At 43.6% G+C, this 19,584-nt stretch overlaps 1 protein-coding gene across 1 annotated transcript in view; it reads right to left on the reverse strand.

The window, feature by feature from the left end:
• fgf14 (fibroblast growth factor 14) overlaps window positions 1-19,584 on the reverse strand; it is a 462,435-nt gene that overhangs the window by 376,571 nt on the left and 66,280 nt on the right. The gene's annotated exons all lie outside the window — the stretch shown is intronic.

Genomic DNA, 19,584 nt, shown 5'->3' on the forward strand with positions numbered 1-19,584 from the left:
TACCTGGTATCGTGAAGGTGATACAGAAATTCAGGGATTTCTTGCATTTTGGTAAGTTCAAGTAACGCTGTGGCCAAGAATGACCAAAATTTAGTCAGTAGAAGGGACAGACCAGGGGATTGTGTGGGATGGATTGCAGAATAGGAAGTGGCTGGAAATGTTTTTAGTAGTGGAGCATGTCTTAGGGATGGTACAGTGAACTCCTGCTTCCATTTCTTAAATTCCTGACAAACAGTGTGGGAATGTAGGTGTTCCTTTCTCTGGTCATCTCATTTGTCCTTACCACCCGTCCCCAGCTGTGGAGGCCAAGTCAATTTTAAAGTTGATATTAATAGGTTCTTAATTGGTAAGGATGTCAAAGGTTATGAGGAAGAAGGCAGGAGAATAGGGTTGAGAAGGGAAGATAAATGAACCATGATGTAATAGCAGAGGATATTCAATGGGCCAAATGGCCTAATTCCGCTCCTATACCTTATGGTCTTAGGGTTACCTAGACTCACCACCTCCTCCATTGGCTCCATCTGCCCATCATCCCTTCCTCATCTAGTTCCACCTACCATCTACTCGCACCCCACCCTCTCCTCTTAATACTTGCTATCTTCCTCCCGTACTCTTGCAGAGTCCCATCCTGAGCCAGCCCTTTGCTTTCACAGATGCTAACTGACCCATTGAGTTTCTCCAGTGGTTTGTCTTGCTCCAGGTTCCAGTGGCTACAGTTTCTTGTGTCTCCAGTGAGAGATGGCCTCTCCATGGAAGATCCCAAGTTTCGGGATAGAAGGGTGCCATGGGAAGGAAAGCCAGTCACCAGCGGACAAGTTGAACACCTGAATTTCCAGTAACAGCTCGGCCTGTGCCGGAAATTGTCATTATAGCTTCCATTTTCCAGGAGGAATTTATTTAATGGTGATCACTAATTACTCTTGCACAATAATTTAATAAAATTCAAATTCAAAACTGTAAACAAATACAACCTCAAAACCATGCATCTTTAACCATGATCTGAAGACGTTCATTCCCATTGTTGGTGTGAAGGATAGTGCAAAGTAGCTACAGAACATTGGGATGAAACGCTCGGACTCTAACAGAGGGTTCGGAGAGCCACCAGTAGCTACGCAACGACTGAAAGGTGGAGTGCAGGCATACACTGCTGAGGGGCAGATATATGTTATGCACCAGAGATCAATAGGATCTGCAAACAACCCCAGTCATTTAGATGAGGTCAGTGCCAAAGATTGCAAAAGGCAACACAAAGGTCAACCCAGCAATTCTTGGAGTAGTTGAGCCAAACCGTATTTTATCCCTAAATAATAAATAAATAAATAACTGAGCACTGGTTCTGGGCCTTCACTCACTGGACTGCAGAGAAGTGAGGAGGGATCTCATTGAAACCTACAGAATATTGAAAGGCCTGATAGGGTGGAAGTGGAGAGGATGCTTCCTACAGTGGGGAAGTCCAGGACCAAAGGGCAAAGCTTCAGACTACAAGAACATCCCTTTAGAACAGAAATGAGAAGGAATTCCTTTCACTAGAGGGTAGTGAATCTGCGGAATACATTGCAAAAGATGGCTGAAGAGGCAAAGTCATCGGGTATATTTAAAGCAGAGTTTGATAGCTTCTTGATTAGTCAGGGAGTCAAAAGTTACGGGGAAAAGGCAGGAGAATGGGGTTGAGAGGGACAATAAAACAGAGTTTAGTGGGTGACACTGTGCAGCTACGGTGGTTTTCTGAAACACAAGGGTGGGGCAGTGATGATAAAGCTAGCATGTACTGTAGAGTCATAACAACACACGAAAAGGCTCCTCATTCCATTAACCAAAGTGACCATCCAAACTTGCATTTGGCCCATCTCCCTCTAACCCTTTCTTATCCATGTACGTATCTGCCCAACTGTCTTTTAATTGTTTTTATTGTACCTGCCTCAATCACTTCCTCTGGCATCTTGTTCCATATACTCACTACCCTGTGTGTGAAAAATCTTTTTCCTCTCACTTTAAACCTCTGCCTTCTAGTTCTTGATTCCCTAACACTGAAACAAAGACTGATGCACTCACCCTATCTTTACCCATCATGATTTTATACACCTCTACAAGATCACCTGACAATCTCACACACACTAAGATACAAAGAAAGACATTAGAGTTCAGCACTTGACTCCCTGAAGGTGGCATCAGGTGGACAGGGTGGTGAAGAAGGAGTGAAGTCTAACATGTCCAATATCTCTCTATAACTCAGTTTGTCAAGTCCCGGAGCATCTTTGTAAACCTTTTCTGCATTCTTTGCAGTTTAATGACAAGTTTAAGTTTAATAATCATTCAATCGTACATGAATATAGGCAAATGAAACAGCATTCCACCAGTGTCAAGGTGCAAAACACATTATCAACAGCACACAGTACGCTGCGCATAGCACATATGGTTACAACTACAAAAAAAACATACAATCTCACAGAAAAGAATATATAGCCCAAGTCCCTGAATGGCATGACTGTAGATTGATGGTGAGATGTCCTGGTCCTCCTTGTCTTCCACTGAGCAAACACTGGAGAACAGCACTGAGTGAACAACAGAGAGAAGCACAGAGCACACACAGGAGAGCAGCACCAACGGGTCGGGGCAGCCCCCAAACCCAATACAGATTCCAGTGCACCTGCAGAGACCTCGGCTCTCTTCCACACTGCCTCTTTCATCTCCTCCCCTAGGTGAATGCAACAGATGCCCGTGTAGTGGAGACCTAGTCCTCACCACAGCCAAAGCAATGCAGCTCCTCCACCATCGGTCTCGCTAATGAACCAGTGAACTGGACTTGCAATTTTCTCTGTTACCAATGTCTAACAGGGTCTTGCAATCACAATAAAAAACATCCAAGACAGTCACTGGCACGGCACACCCCCTCAGCACGACAATGATCCACACTGAGTCCAGACGACAACACAACACCAGTGTGCAACATCCAGCTCCATGGTTTTCAAGCAACTCGCTGATGGGATAGTTCTTCACCATTATGTTCTTGCAATTGGACTTGTGATTGTAAAAAAGATATAAAGGACAAACAAATACACATCTGATTGGACCATGTCAGGCTACTGTGTCCAGCTATGCCACCATCTTACCGGAAGAACATCTTTCCAGGTGACAAAAACTAAACACAGAGTTCCAAATGCAGCTTCGCCAACATCTTGCACAACTGTAACGTAACCTCCCACCTTCTATACTCAGTAGCCTGACTGATGAAGCCAATGTGCTCAAAGCCTTCTGCATCATCCTGTCCACATGTGACTGATCTCAAAGGTCACTCTGTTCTACATCACTCTCTACAGGCTGTGTGAAAGTCCAACATTTATCTGACTTTCAAAATGTGACACTTTGCACTTCTCCAAATCAAGTCAAGTCAAGTCACTTTTTATTGTCATTTCAACCATAGCTGCTGGTACAGTACATAGTAAAAATGAGATGTTTTTTCAGGACCATGGTGTTACATGACACAGTACAAAAACTAGACTGAACTACGTAAAAAACAACACAGAAAAAAACTACACTAGACTACAGACCTACCCAGAACAGCATAAAGTGCACAAAACAGTGCAGGCATTACAATAACTAATAAACAAGACAATAGGGCAGTAAGGTGTCAGTCCAGGCTCTGGGTATTAAGGAGTCTGATAGCTTGAGGGAAGAAACTGTTACATAGTCTGGTCATGAGAGCCTGAATGCTTTGGTGCCTTTTCCCACATGGCAAGAGGAAGAAAAGTTTGTATGAGGGGTGCGTGGAGTCCTTCATAATGCTTTTAAACTCCATTTGCCATTCCTTGGCCCATTTACCCATCTAATGAAAATCCCCTGCTATTCTTGACAACTTTCTTCACTGTCTATGACACCACTTATTCTCGTGTCATCTGCAAACTTACCATGCCTTGTTCAAACTCGTCCCTGAGTTTCAAGCACTGCACTTTTGGGCATCCCATACATGCAATCAAGTGCTCAGAGACCTGTGGGATGGATGTTGGGGGGGGGGGGGGGGGGGAGTTTTTTTTCTGGCTGCTGAGAGACCTGCAGCCTTCAGAAACAATAAGAAATCTCTTCCTCACTATGAGTTGCTGTAGGATTTGTTCACTGGCTGAGCGTGGAGTCAGACCCATCATTAACTGCAGCAACCTCGATTCAGGGTGGCAGGGTAGCATTGCAGTTAGCATAACGCTGTTACAGCACCAGCGACCTGGGTTCAATTCCCATCGCTGCCGGTATGTTCTCCCCATAATTACATGGGTTTTCTCTGGAAACACTGGTTTTGCCCCACATTCCAAAGAGATATGGATTAGTAGGTTAATCGGTTACATGAGTACAATTGGACTGCACGGACTCGCTGAGCCGGAAAGGCCAACCATGCTGCAAGTATCTAAATCTAAAATTATCTTGGCAGTAACTCTGGCCCAAAGCTCTCAGGGCACTGTCCAGCCGAACCTCTGATCTATATGAGCCAAACAGCCCAGTATCTCTCTCGGTCCCGCAGTCTTGACAGGCGATAAGGAACATATTTGTGCCAAGAGCAAGTGCAGTTCCCTGCAGAAAGTTACTGTTAAATATGCCTTCCACCCGCCCTCTCAGACAGGGTATTCTTACCAAATGTCATACTTGCATAATTATCTGGTGCATCCAATTAAAACAATCCAGTAAAATAATGCAATACAATTCAAGTTAATTGAGCATCTGCCACTATGAAAGTACACAATAGAAAAATAAGCAGTGTGAGCACAAGAAGCCTCCATATCATTACACAATAAAGCTACTGTCAGAGACTTTAAAGAGTAACACCTCCTTGAATTACATTCTTTCTCAGTGTTAAGGTCGGATCCCAAGTGTGATTTATGTTAGTGGTGGAGCACATCACTTTATTATTTGTTACAGGCAATATTACATAAATTAATTCAACATGCTCCAATAATTGCTTCAGATCGCCAATTACTACTTTGATAAACTTATAACAGAATTTTTGAAAGAGGGTGTTAATGCAGCTTAATTGCTAATTGGCAGTGAGTTTGTCTAACAATGATCGGCAACATAGGCAGGTTTCCCAGTGCTGGTGGGGATACAACATGCATTTCAGGGCAATGCATTGTTCCAATAACATTTCTCACCGGCTTTATGGTGAAATCATCGTCGTTTGTACATGGAACAAGTTACCAGAGCAATTCGGTACAACAACAACATTCAAAAGATGTTTAGATAAATACATGGATATGAGGGCCCAACATAGACAAATGGAGCTAGTTTGATGGACAGGGTCACCATGGATGATAAGGGCTGAAGAGCCTGATTGTATACTGCATTTATTCTATGATTCTTTAACTGCTCCGGGCGAATCAAACTTTCCAATAGTCAAGGAGCACTTTGGCCCATCAGTCCTATACTGGCCCCTATTTATTCTCCCACATCTTTACAACAGCAAGGTACAGGATAAAGGGTGGCCATTTAAAACTGGGGGTGCTCAGGGACATCTTCTCACAGAAGCTGGTGAATCTCTGTAATTCTCTGTCCTGGTTAGGCTGGATCGCTGGGATACTTAAGGGAGAATCAGATCCATTTTGGAAAGGTCGTGGGGTTGAGGGCGGATCTGGCACAGAGAAGGAGATGGTGATTGGCGTCGACTGGCCATGATCGTACTGACTGGAGGAGTAGGCTGAGGGTCTGAGTGGCCTTCTCCTGCTCTTATTTTCTTGGGTTTTTGTGCAGTACACAACAACTAAATCAACAACGTGAATTTATTTAATTCCTTCAACATTAAAAAAATTCCCCAAGCTCATAGAGTCATAGAGCACCACACCACAGAAACAGGCCCTTCAGCCCATCTAGTCCAGGCCAAACTATTATTCTACCTAGTACAGTAGATAAGGGAAACAAGCTCACTGCCAAGGCCAGGAGTGCATCAAACTGAGAACTACACTTACAATTTCAAACCGTCTGTCTTTATCCTCGGCCTCTCTATCAATGTTCAAGCCAGGGATCCTTTGCAACATGGTGAGGTGTTAGAAATGTGCTGTCTATGCTCCCCACTGCCTCAGGAAACCCTCCCAGCCCAGAGGGGTGAAGTTTGCATGTTCTCCCTCTGTGTGTTTACCCCGGGTGCTATGGTGCCCTCCCATATCCTAAACTCATGGGTTAGTTGGCCACAGTAAGTTGCCCCCAGTGTGTACGTGAGGGGGTCGAAGCTGGGGGGGAGTTGATGGTAGTTGGGCGCTATGGTAGCCTAACAGTTAGCATGATGCCCTTACAGCTCGTGGCACCAGCGTTCAGAGTTCGATGCCAATGTCATCTGTAAGGAGTCTGTTCATCCTTCTCGCAAAATATATGGCCTCTCTCTGGGTGCTCAGCTTCTCTCCCATAGTCCAAAGATATAGTTGTTGGTAGGTTAACTGGTCATTGTAAATTGTCCTGTGATAAGGATAGGGTTAAATTGAGGGTTGCTTGGGTGGCACAGCTTAGTGGGCCAGAAGGACCAACTCTGCTTTGTATCTTTAACTAACTAACTAATTAAATAAATAAACAGACAAAATACATAGGTAGATGCAATTAGAGCAGGTACAGCTGGGTGCCTGATGCTTAGCACAGACTTAATGTGCTGAAGGGCCAGGTTTAATCTGTATGACTGTGGAGGCTCAGGCAGAATGCATTCCATAAAATCATAAGACGAGGAGCAGAATTAGGCCATTCAGTCCATTGAGGCTACTCCATCACTCAGTCATGGCTGATTTATTTTCCTTCTCAACCCATTCTCCTGCCTTCTCCCTGTAGCCATCGACTTACAAAACTATCAGCCTCCGCTTTAGGTATATTCAATAACTTGGCCACCACAGCTGTCCCTGGCAATGAATCCAGAGATTCACACCTTACCTTCTGGCTAAATAAATTTCTCTTTATCTCTGTTTTAAGGGACGTCCTTCTGTTCCGAAGCTGCACCATCTGGTCCTAGACTCTCCCATTATTGGAAATCTCCTCTCCATTTCCATTTACTAGACCTTTCAATATTCGGTAGGTTTCAATGAGATCCTGCCTCATTCTTCTAAATGAGTACAGGCCTAGGCTTCAAATGCTCCTGATATGTTAACCCTTTCATTCCCGGTTCATTCTTGTAAGCATCTTCTGGGCCCTCTCCAATGCCAGCACACCTTTTCTGAGACAAGGGGCCCAAAACTGCTCACAGTACTCCAAGTGTGGTCTGACCAATGTCTTATAAAGCCTTAACATTACATCTGTGCTTTTATATTCTGGTCCTCTCGAAACGAATGCTAACGTTGCATTTGCTTTCCTCACTATTGACTCAATCTACAAGTTAACCCTTCAGAAATCTTGTTCTAGAACACCCAAGTCCCTTTACAACCCTGGTTTCTGAATTCTCTCCCCATTTAAAAAGTACTCAATGCCTTTATTCTTTCTACCAAGGTGCATGGCTATACATTTCCCTACACTGTATTCCATATACCGCTTCTTTGCTCATTCTCTTAATCTATCCAAGTCCTTTTGCAGTCTCCCTGCTTCCTCAATATGGTCTGCCCTTCCACCTATCTTTGTATCATCCACAAACTTGGCCACACAGCCATCAATTCTGTCATCCATGAGGAAATCTGCAGATGCTAGAAATTCGAGCAACACACACAAAATGCCGGTGGAACACAGCAGGCCAGGCAGCATCTATAGGGAGAAGTGCTGTCGACGTTTCGGGCCGAGACCCTTCGTCAGGACGACATTCAAATCTGTCATCCAAATCATTTGTGAATCATTCATCTCTGACAGTGGTGTCTCAAAAGAGGATGCTGTCCAAATTGCATGCCATCTTGGACAATGTCTCCCATCCACTCCATAATGTACTGGTTAGGCACAGGAGTACACTCAGCCAGAAACTCATTCCACCGAGATGTAACACTGAGCGTCATAGGAAGTCATTCCTGCCTGTGGCCATCAAACTTTACAACTCCTCCCTCGGAGTGTCAGACACCCTGAGCCAATAGGCTGGTCCTGGACTTACTTCCACTTGGCATAATTTACCTATTATTACTTAATTATTTATGGTTTTATATTGCTATATTTCTACACTATTCTTGGTTGGTGCGACTGTAACGAAACCCAATTTCCCTCAGGATCAATAAGGTATGTCTGTCTGTCTGTCTGTCTGAAAAATAGCGAACCCAACACTGACTCTGAGGAACACTAAATAGTCACCAACAGTCAACCAGAAAAATGATCCCTTTATTCCCACTCTTTGCCTTCTTCATGGCAACCGATTTCGTGCATACTAGAATAAATGAGGCCTCCATCGGTCAGGGTCGACCATAGATGTTGCGTCCTAGCTATCTAAATACTCAAGCCTGGGCAGTACGATTTTGGGAGCGAGCTGTTGCCCATGTAGTAAGCTCCCCCCCTCCACACATCTGATGATCCCAAAGGAACAGCAGAGACCGATACTGTCTGGCACCAGCAGTAGTGCAGGAGATGCCAGTCAGCGTTGAACCCAATGTAGGATTCCTTAGGGACTCCAGCTCTGGATTTTTCCCATTGGGATTTATTCCCGAAGCCCTCCACATGAGTGGGTATGGCCACAAAGCAGTGGAGGTTTGAGATCAGAGTTTTCCTTCTCCTAGATGATCTGCCATCCATGGCTGATGAGCCCCATCTGCCTGAAGTGATTGGTTTTAAGGCAGCAGTAACCCACCTTTGCCACTTCTCCTGTCAGTAGAAATGGTTTCACCAGGCTTAGTAACTAAGCCACACATGAAGGCCAGGAGCTGGACTTGCCACACCATTGAGAGCATGGGGAGCAATGGTGCACACCGTTGGGTGCATTTAATAGATATACTAGAACCTTTCCTGAAATAAAATGGTTTCTTATCTTGTTTGGCGACCTCCTGTGCAGCACTGTATCAAAAGCCTTTTGAAAATCCAAGTAAGTAACATCCACTGATTCTCCTTTGTCTATCCTGCCTGTATTTCCTCAAAGAATTCCAACAGATTTGTCAAGCAAGATTTTTCCTTAAGGAAATAATGCTGACTTCAGCCTATTCTATCACGTATCCTGAAACCTCATCCATAACAATGGACTATAACATTTTGTCAAACACTGAAGTCAGGCTAACTGGCCTATAATCTTCTGTCTTCTGCCTCTCTCTCCCTTCTGAAAGAGTGGAGTGACACGTCATTTTCCAGTCCTCCGGTACTGTAATGCTTCCATAACCTCTTCAGCTTCCTCTTTCAGAATCTTAGGTTTATCTGGTCCAGGTGATATATCTACCTTCAGACCTTTCAGCTTCCCAAGCACCTTCTCCTTAGTAATAGCCATTTCTTTGTTCCTTATTACAACCTCTCCAGTATCAATCTCCAGCAGTCGAATGTCCAGCCTTGCCTCTCTTGCTCTTTATATAGCCGAGAAAGCATTTTCTATTCTCTTAGCTTACCTTCATAATCCATCTTTTCAATCCTTGTTGCTTGTTTAATTGCCTCCATTGGTTTTCAAAAGCTTCTCAATCCTCTAGCTTCCCTAGAACTTTTGTTATATTCAATGCCCTCTCCTTTGCTTTTACGCTGTCTTTGGCTTCCCTTGACAGTCACAGTCATCTCATCGCTCTTTAAAATATTCTTTGGGATGAACCACTCCTGTATCTTCCAGAAACTCCAGCCACTGCTGCTTTACCATCATCTCTGCCAGTGTGCCCTTTCAACCAACATTTGGCTAGCTCCTCTCTCATGCCTCTGTAGTTTCCTTTACAGATCAATAATACCAATGCATCTGATTTTAGCTTCTCCCTCTTAAAATGCAGAGTGAATTCTATTACATTATGATTACTGCCTCTTAAGCATTCCTTTACCATCTGGAATTCATGATTGACAGTGGTTGATTGCCAGAAACAAAGGGATCTGGGAGGGGCAAGTCGGGGGAGGAGTAGATATGGAATATTAATCATTGCTATGAGCAGAGGATGGGACAAGGTTTGATCATTTGAAATAGTTCCTACCGCTCAATTTATACAAAGTACAATAACAATGTTTTATGCCATATGGACAGGTACATAAATGGGAAAGGGGTCAAAGGACTTGGGAACATTGTTTTAGTTGTGGCCCCAGAATGACTGAGAAGGATGGTAGGACCTTAACTCTCACTGAAATGGTCCCTAGGCAGTGAAGCAATTGTGTGTGTCCTGTTTTATGGGTAATAATGCATGGAACCAACATGTTTAGAAACTTACAGCAAGTTAAGGGCAAACAGCTGATTCCACTGGATTCACAATGGAGCAACACAAGAAGGTCACCAGAGAGTGGTTAGAAATCCAGGGAATCTCTTCCTTGCACAAGTCGCTGAACCATTTCCACAGCAGTAACACTAGGCACCATATTGAAGTTTGCTGATGACACCACTGTCGTAGGCTGAATCAAAGTTGGTGATGAATCAGCATAGAGGAGGTAAATTAAAAATCTGGCTAGGTGGTGTCATAGCAACAACCTCTCGCTCAGAGTCAGCAAGACCAAGGAGCTGATTGTAGACTTCAGGAGAAGGAAACCAGAAGTCCATGAGCCATTTCTCATTGGAGGATCAGAGGTGGAGAGGGCTGGCAACTTTAAATTCCTAGGTGTTCCTATTATGGAGGACCTGCCCTGGTCCAGGGACATACGTGTAATTATGAAGAAAGCACAACAACACCTCTGCTTCCTTAGGAGTTTGTGGAGATTCAGCATGACATCTAAAACGTTGGCAAAATTCGATGGATGTGTATTCGAGAGTATATTAACTGGTTGCATCGCAGCCTGGTATGCAAATCCCTTGAATGGAAAATCCTACAAAAAGTAATGGATATGGCCCAGTCCATCACGGGTAAAGCTCTCCCCACCATTGAGCACATCTACACGAAACACTGTTGCAGGAAAGTAGCATCCATCATCAGGGACTCCCATCACCCAGGACGTGATCTCCTCACACTGCTACCATCAGGAAGAAAGTACAAGAGCCTCAGGACTCTCACCACCAGGTTCAGGAACAGTTACCACTCCTCAGCCATCAGATAACTTCATTCAACTTCACTTGCCTCTTTATTTGAATGTTCCCGCAACCAGTGGACTCACTTTCAAGGATTCTTTTCATCTCATGCTCTCGATACTTATTGCTTATATTTATTATTATTGTTTCTTTATTTGTATGTACACAGTTTTTTATCATCTGCACTTGGTCTGACCACCTTAGTAGGGTGTCTTTCATTATTTCTGTTACAGTTATTATTCTATAGATTTGTTGAGTATGCCCACAGGAAAATGATTCTCAGGGTTGCAGCTGGTGACATATATGTACTTTGATAATAAATCTGCTTTGAACTTTGTTACACACACACTGTACCCTGGTGGTTAATTTTGGAGGCAGTGGTTTTGAAACTGAATACAAATATCAGATAAAGATGAGCTGGAAGATTGGAATGGCCAATTTCAAACGTACAAGGAGATTCATTTTAAAAAGTTGGCATGCATCAAAAAAAATCCTTTAATTTGATTTAAAAATGTATCATAGGGCTAATCAAACTGGGCGGGATGCCAGGTATATAATGATCAGACCCTGCTTAGTCAAGTGCTGAAAACAATTTATCTTAGACTTGAAATCGGAGAAGCACTAGAAGTGAGAACATTGCTGACCCAGGACTTGCTCAAAGAAACATTTCCCCTCAAGGAAAAGCACAACCAGGCGAGAGTGGGAGAGATTGCTCTGGGTCAAGGCAAGCCAAGATAAACATGGAGCATCCGAGAGCACGGATGGCGCCAACGAGGACACAATCCTAAAAAAACTTAAAAGCTATGGTTGTTTTAAATCAGTGGCCTGAGAAACAGAACACTGCTTAGACGAGATTCAAAGGGAAAACCAGCCATTGTAACGTAGAGTTGGAAGCCAGCTGCAGTGCACCAATTCTTAAAATAACTGCAGTGCTAGAACCAAGCGTGCACACAGCAGAGCAAGTGTGAGCAGGCAAGGAAACTGCAGTCAACTCCACTAAGTTTTGTACATATCCAAGCTCACCGTATAGAACAGAGAAATCTTGCTCCAGGCTTTATGGCTCTCTGAGCTAAGTCACTGAAGGATGAGAAATGCAGAGAGCCAGGGGAGATCACAGCAACAGTGTTGATGAATGACTTGACTTGTGCCTGTGGCATTAAAATCAGCCTGGGATCGGAGGAGTGCAGGAGCCAGCTGTAAACTGTCTTCACAAGGAGTCATGCAACTGTTCGAACTAAGAGCAGGAGCAGGTCTTTCAGCCCACGTGGCAACCCTGGCACCCAATAAGACCATTAGACCATAAGACATGGGAGCAGAATTAGGCCTTTTGACCCATCGAGTCTGTTCCACTATTCCATCATGACTGATTTATTATCGCCCTCAGCGCTTTCCTGCTTTCTCCCTGTAGCTTTCAATGCCCTGGCTAATCAAGGATCTATCTGTCTCTGTTTCAAACATACCCAATTACATTGCCTCCAGAGCTGTCTGTGCCAATAAATTCCACAGATTCACTACCCTCTGGCTAAAGAAATCTCTCCTCATCTTTGTTCTAAAGGGATGTCCTTGTACTCTGAGGTCTGTGCCCTCTGGTCCTTGAATCCCCCACTATCTCCACATCAACTCTATCTAGGCCTTTCAACATTTGATAGGTTTCAATGAGACCCCGCCCCATTCTACTTAACTCCAGTGAGTACAGACCCAGAGCCATCAATCACTCTTATCCTTTGATTCCTGGGATCATTTAAGTGAACCTCCTCTGGACCCTTTCCAATGCCAGCTCATCTTTTTTTTTAGATAAGGGGCCAAAACAGTTCACAATGCTCCAAGTGTAGTCTGACCAATGCCATCTAAAGCCTTAGCTTTATAAACCCCCACCACTTCATGATTCCAACTGCACCAGTGACATTTCATCTTCATTTCCAAAGAACCTGCCTTATAAACACTCAATTTCTCTTCTTCCTTAACCTTTGAGGAACTCTGGGAGCAAGTATAGACCTCCCTGCCTTTGGAACCTGCCCCACCAGTCATCGAGACTAGGTCTGACCTTCTCCCTCAGCACTATTTTCCTGCATTCTTTCCAGGTCCCTGGATCCCTGTAATGCCCAGAAATCTAGTATTTTTGGCAATGAATGACACAATGTCCACAGCCAACTGGGCTAGAGAATTGCAATGATTCGTCACATGGGAACATAAGAACGAGGATCAGGAGTAGACCATCTGACCCTTCCAGCCTGCTCCACCTACTTGCTTTTTCCCCAAAACACTTAATTCCTCTGCTATACTAGAACCTATCTAACCATGTCTTAAATATATTTAATGAGGTAGTCTCTACTGCTTCTTTGGGCAGAGAATTCCACAGATTCACTACTCCCTGGGGAAAGCACTTTCTCTTCACCTCTGTCCTAAATCTACTCCCACAAATCTTTAGGCTATATCACCTAGTTTTAGTTTTGATCAACAGTGGAAACAACTTTCTTGCTTCTATCTTATCTATCCCTTTCATAATTTTACATGTTTCTATAAAATCTCCTCTCAGTCTTTTAAATTCTTGCGAGTATTGTCACAGCAGCTTACCTTACCCTGACAGACTAACATCTTCATCTCTGGAATCAACCTGGTGAACCTCCTCTGCACAGCCTCCAAAGCCAGTATAGTTTTCCTCAAGTAAGGAGATCAGAACTTCACACAGTTCTCCAGGTGCAGCCTCACCAATACTCTGTACAGTGGCATCATAACCTCCACTGTCTTAATTTCAATCCCTCTGCATGAATGCACCTCTCCTCCTCCAAGCTTAAAATGACCAACCCCTTCATCTGAACAATACATACAAAATGCTGGAGGAATCTATGAAAATGAATAAACAGCCAACACTTCAGACCGAGGCCCTTCTTCAGGTCTCGAAAGAAGGGGAAGATGATAGCTGAAGCCAGCTAGGTGGGAAAGGCAAAGAACTGGAGATGAAGGAATGCGGTAGGAGAGGAGAATGGCCCATGGGAGAAAGGAAAGAAAGAGGGGCACTGGGGGTGGGGGGGGTGATAGGCAGGTGAGGAGAAGAGGTAAGAGTCAGAGTAGGGAAGAGAAGAAGCGGGAAGATTGAGAGAAAAAATCCTGGAAGGAGAAATCTATGTTCATGCCATCAGATTGGAAGCTAGGTGTCAGCAGCCTCATCGTGGCAAAGGAGGGGGCTATGGACCAACATGTCAAAACGGGATTGGGAATAGGAATTATAATGTTTGGCTACAGGGAAATACTGCTTTTGGCAGATGGAACAGAGGTGCTCAACAAAGCGGTCCTCCAGTTTATATCCTATCTCACCGACGTAGAGGAGTTTGCTTCTGGAGCACCAGATACAATAGACGACCCCAACAGGTTCGAAGGTGAAATGTTGCCTCACCTGGAGAGGAAGTGTTTGAGGCCCTGAGTGGAGGTAAGGGATGAGGTGAATGGGCAGGCACAACATATCTATCACTTGCAGGGATATGTATTAGGAGGGAGATTAGTGGGGAGGTACAAATGGGCAAGGGAGTCATGAAGGAAGCAATCCCTGTGGAAAGCAGATAGTGGTGAAGATGTGTCTGGTGGTGGGATCTCAGTGAAGATGCCAGATGTTGTGGTGAATGATGCGTTGGATGTGGAGGCTCTTTGGGACAAGAGGAACTCAATCCCCGATAAGGTGGCAGGAAGATGGGGTGGGCACAGATGTCTGGGGAATGGAAGAGCTCAGCAGGTCAGGGAGATCAGCCCTTGGATGAGGCTGTGCCCCTGGGTCTAGGCTTCTCGCTCAGGGGGATTACCTATCCTGCATCCAACCTGATATGCCCCATAACAATTCCGTAGGTTTCAACAATGTCTCCTCACATTCTTCTAAACTGGAGAATACAGTTCAGGAAGACAGTCCCAACCACGTGGGGTATAATGTCACTTCATCTTTGACACCGAGTCATAGAGCTAGACAGTGCTGAAACAGGCTTTTCAGCCCAACCAAATTACACAACTTGCTTTAACCCACTGGCCCAAACCCCTCTAATCCTTTCCTATCCCAAGTGACTTCTAAATGTCATAATTATATCCACCTCTACCACTTCCTGGGGCAGCTTGTTCCATGAACCACTACCCCGATGACTGAATAACTTCACTCACCTCAACACAGACCTGACTCCAAAACCTATGGACTCACTTTCAAGGACTTCCAACAACTCATGTTCTCAGCATTATTTATTTACTTTTTTATTACTTGTACAATTTATCTTCTTCTGCATATTGGTTATTTATAGTTTTACATAAATTCTTGTATTTATTTTCCTGTAAATGCCCGCAAGAAAATGAATATCAAGGTAGTATATGGTGACATATGTGTACTTTGATAATAATTTTACTTTGAACTTTGAACTGTCTATGCAGAAAAAAAATGTCCTTTCAGTACTGGCATGTGACAGCACTTTGCCCCACTGCCTCAAGAGGTGCATCAGCTGACCTTTCACCTCTTCTCTTCCCACAACCCACCAGACCCACACAGTCCTTCCAGCAAAAGCAGCAGTTGACCTGCACCACTAGTCTGGCAGAAGCAGGGCTGAACATTGGATTGAGCTCAGAATCCACTGGGGACATGAAGGAAGAAGGTGAGGTTTCTACTAGGCTCAGAGAGGGGGTGGTTAGAGGGGACGGCAAGGAGTGGAACTTGGCGGGATATGGGGTCAAAGGAAGAGAAGTGGAGAAAACTCAGGAGGGGCAAAAGAGTCGCAGAGTTGTTAAAGTTTGTGATTTTTGACAGCTGAAAAGAAGGGAAAAAATAGTTGCTTGCTGTACTCCTGAATGTGAAAGTGAAACTTAGCAATAAGGTGAGTCAGTGTTGTTGTGGAGAGCAGCCATAACCATCCATGTACCAACACAAGGCATTAGTCATGGATCCCTGGTTACAGTGAGAACACATTGCCTTAAGAAACATTGGATAGTTTGAATGTCCCTCAACATCCTGTACATTTCCCTTTTGTACATCTTGTACATTATATCCACTGTCATTTTTCTAAGCTCCATATGCAAGCCTCGCCTGTCCAGCCTTGTCTATATCCACTCCAGGCATCAGTCCAGTGAACCTTCACGTAGCGATTTTCCAACACAGTGATAGCTTTCTTTAAATAGAGAGATGCACACTGTACACAGTTCTCCAGGTGTGTTCTCACCAATGCCCTATATATCTGAAGCAGAGCACTTCCTACTTTTAAATTTGATTCCCTTTGCAATAAATGACAACATTCTGATACCTTTCCTAATTAACTGCTGCTCCCGCACACCAGCCTTTTGTGAATCATGCACTGGGAGCCCCCAGATCCCTCTGCAATCTCCACCGTGGAGATAATGTGCTACTTTTTTCCCTTTATTTTTAAACGCAGTTTTCTGACAGGGAGGGTGTTTTTCTTGTCTGGGGGTGTCTAGAATGAGTGGGTCACAGTCTCAGTATACGGAGAGAGATGAGGAGGAGAAATCTCTTCCTCCAGAAGAAGGTGGAATTCTCTGCTATAGGAAGCAGAGGAGACCAAGCTGCTGGATAATTGCAGGGTTTGAAAGATTTCCAGACAGAAAAGGCATCAGGGTACAGAGAGCAGTGGGGGTATGATACAGAGACAGAGGATAAGCAATGATATAAATGGGAGAGTAGGGTCAAAGGGCCAAATGGCCTCAGCCATGTTCTCCTATTATCCTCTACTTGCCAGAATTAATCTAAGTTGAACCCTCCTTGTTGCCACCAGCAAATTTAACCACCGTTTACATGTTATAAAAAGTTGAGAGTCCTTGTCTTGCATATCCATTACACCTTGAAAGAGACCCATTCTTCTTACCTCATTGCTTCCTGTGAGGCAGCCAGTCCTCCAACACTCCTAATGGTTGGAGTCATCAAAATTATAATTGGCCAAAGAAATGCAATTTTTTTGTTCTGCTGTGTGGAGCAGAGGAATCTAGTGTTGATGGGAATTAGTGCTAGACTTTGATTAGAATGAACGCAAGGAATTTACATATTCGGTTTCAGCGCCTAACTTACAAAAGAGATTGTTGGAAGAATTCACCAAAATGTTGCATAGAGTGAAGTTAAAATTATTTAATTTTGGTGCATTCAATCTATTTCGCAGGGTTGAAAAATCAAGAACTAGAGGGGATATGTTTAAGGTGGAAGGGAAAAGATTTATGAGGAAGCTGAGGAGAAATGTTTTTTTTAATTTTAAACAGAGAAGGTAGAGAAGTTGAATGCAAAAAAACAACTTTTAACAGACAATTGGAGAGGTAAATATTTTGGAAAGGTTTCAAAGGTTATGAGCCAAATTCTGGCCAATGATGGGGCTTCCTGGTTGGCATGAAGCAAATGGGCCAAAGGGCCAGTTTCTGTGCTACATTGAGGGGAGGGGTACGTAGATTGTATTCCAGGTGCAGGTCAATGCAACTAGGCAGAATAAGAGTTCAACATGGACTAGGTAAGTACAAGGAGCTGTTACTGTGCTGTGGTGCTCTATGACTCTATAACCTATGTGTCTATGAACTCTAGATGATGGATCTTGGTGTTTTGATGCTAGAGTTGGACTGATGCTGCTGCTAGGGCACAAGCAAAGCTGGAGGGCTGGGAACTCCATTACTTATGTCTTCTACACTCCAGCCCGACAGAGCAAAGTTATCCTTTAAACAAACAATCTGGGTGATTTGTTCTGCTGGGCTTGAGAACCCATAAACCCAGACCAGCAATCTGTCCTCACATCAGGAAGGTTTCAGCTTAAATCAACATTGTGTTATGAGTGATGCAATCCTTTTTGGTCAGATAGACTTGGTTCAGTGAAGAAAGGGTTAACCGTGGCACCGGGAGAAACTGAGAATTCTCAGTCACTTGTGTTAAAAGTTAATAATGAGATGAAAGCTGGTGATGTGAATATTATTGAAGGGAAAGGGAAAAGTATTGTTCCTAAACTTTTGAATAAAGAAACTATAAAGTCGAGTTTGGTATCAGAACTGTTGACAAAAGTGAAGGGACCGTTAACTGAACAATGACTTGTTAACAAGGTGCCTGTGAGTCAATTACAGTTTGTTTTGAAATTTAAGGATAAACAACTTGGTGATGTTGTTCAAGTATGTGATTTGGAGAGACAGAACTTAAAGTGTTGTTTTGATCAAGAAGGATCACCTGCAGATGTTAAATGAGAAACTAATAGAATTAAAGATCCTGAAGATGAAATTAATGACCTGCTTAAAATTAATGAGTGGTTTGGAAGTTCAGCAAATGGGTTTAGTTTGGAAAACATTGGTGATAAGCTAGCTTATGGGAAAGGAGTCTGTGGAGGCCTATTCCACACTGGTGAGCAAGCTAACCACGTAAGAGTTAAGTGGAAAAGAGGCAAGGGTTGACTCTTGAATAACAGGATCTGGTTTTGCGGGAATTTGATTTTTTTTAACAAAGCATGTTAAAGCCAACATCATAGAAGATTGAATGTTAAGTTTGAAAGTAAAATAGAGATTAGTATTTACACAAACTTCTGTAATGTACCACAGTATAATCACACATGTATTGGTTCACACTTTGTAATATACACATAAGCTAAGAACACAATCCCTTGTATTTTTGGCTAACATGAAAAATAAAAATAGGAGGTTATTAAGATGGAGTCTGTTGTTACAGGAATTCAATATTAAAATACAACATGTAAAGGGGAGTGACAATGTAATTGCTGATTGTTTATCTAGATGTTAATTTGAAAGTGTATCTGTATTATTCTTGTAGTTAAGACCACTTCTGTATTTTGTTAAACTCTGTAATTCAGTAATATGCTTTATTAGTTAATTTTCACTCTGGTGAAAATTCCCAGAAGGATGGGGGTGTTATGAGTGATGAACAGATCTGATGGTCAATGGGTTGCAGAGTTAATCATTCCCAAACCCCCTCCTGAGAACTACGAACTATTGCTGTTGCTATGCTGCTCATGAGAGAGAGAGATAAAGCCCAGGCAAGAACATTTGCTACAGATAAGAGGGGAAGAGAGACTGTTGATTTACTGTATTATCACTCTTCCTGGATTATTTACCTTCCACTACAAGGACTTTGCTCGATAGCAGGAGTGGCCTGATTTGATGGACACACTCAGAGTTGATGGATAGCTGAGACCCCGCGAGTGGAGATAAAAGACAGGTCTGGAGAGACACCCTTCAGACACACCAGTGGACACTGACTGAGTGTTGGGAACCCACAGAAAGGTGGGGGCTTCGGAGACCAAACCAGGAGATCGGTCAGTTAAACTCACAGTGTTACAGTAGGGCCGGTGGGGACTTGTGTGTGTGTCCACTCATGCCAGAGTGACGAGTCGACCACAGAAGAACAGTCTAGCTGAAGACCAGAGGGGTCATAACTGAATGACCACAATGATACGACGGATTAAGAAAGCCACAAAAGGTTTGCCTGCCGCAGCCATTGCTGTTACATCTCGCTCGCTCTCTCTCTCCCTCTCCAACGATTTCAACACAACAACCATAACCACCTCAGCATTTATGAACTGAACTCTATACTTTCCTATGACAATTCATTTACCCCTAGACATCGA

Source organism: Hemitrygon akajei, chromosome 2 (assembly GCF_048418815.1).
Source record: "Hemitrygon akajei chromosome 2, sHemAka1.3, whole genome shotgun sequence".
Classification (NCBI taxonomy): Eukaryota; Metazoa; Chordata; class Chondrichthyes; order Myliobatiformes; family Dasyatidae; genus Hemitrygon; species Hemitrygon akajei.